Below are 333 nucleotides of genomic sequence, written 5' to 3' on the forward strand. Positions count from 1 at the left end.
AAGGAGATCAGTCTTGAGTGTCCATTGGAAGGACTGATGCTGAAGCTGAAACTCCAATACTTTGGCCACCTGATGGGAAGAGCAGACTCATTTGAAAAGGCCCTGATGCTGGGAAAGATTGAGGGCAGGAGATGAAGGGGACTACAGAGGATGAGGTGGTTGTATAGCATCACAGACTCACTGGACAGGAGTTTGAGTAATTTCTGGGAGTTGGTGATGGACAGGGAGCCCTGGCGTGCTGCAGTCCATGAGGCCACAAAGAGTCAGACCTGAATGAGCAACTGAACTTAACTGAACTGAATATCCTTTGATTCTCAGTTGAGAATCCAGCAG

The sequence above is a fragment of the Bison bison genome, unplaced genomic scaffold, assembly GCF_000754665.1.
Source record: "Bison bison bison isolate TAMUID 2011002044 unplaced genomic scaffold, Bison_UMD1.0 scf7180017864500, whole genome shotgun sequence".
NCBI classification, from domain to species: domain Eukaryota; kingdom Metazoa; phylum Chordata; class Mammalia; order Artiodactyla; family Bovidae; genus Bison; species Bison bison.